Genomic DNA, 392 nt, shown 5'->3' with positions numbered 1-392 from the left:
TATTAATAAGTTTAATCTCATATAGTATGTTTATACCGAACATTTAATACGTGTACCAATTAGTAATTTTATGTTGAATTATTTTGATTTCGGCGATGTATATAAACAACGTCATATTGAAGTAGTGCAATATTTATTAGAACACGTATCGTATTAATTGAATATATTGCATCGCCGAAATTAAAATAATTAATAAAATTAATAAGATATAAAGTTACTAATTTATACGCGTATTAAACGTTCGGTATAAACATATTATATGAGATTAAACTTATTAATAAGTAACATTTTTTGAAAATCAACTACCTGATGCTCACGTTATCCGCTATGCTACTTTAGATAACTCTAATTAAGGGTGCTTCCAAAATACCCAGAGTTGGGTCGAGTTGAGC

This window comes from Odontomachus brunneus, unplaced genomic scaffold (genome assembly GCF_010583005.1).
Source record: "Odontomachus brunneus isolate Ranch 3 - 2012 unplaced genomic scaffold, Obru_v1 Obru_scaffold_074, whole genome shotgun sequence".
NCBI classification, from domain to species: domain Eukaryota; kingdom Metazoa; phylum Arthropoda; class Insecta; order Hymenoptera; family Formicidae; genus Odontomachus; species Odontomachus brunneus.
The sequence above is the reverse complement of the archived record's forward strand: the minus strand, read 5'-3'. Positions refer to the sequence as shown.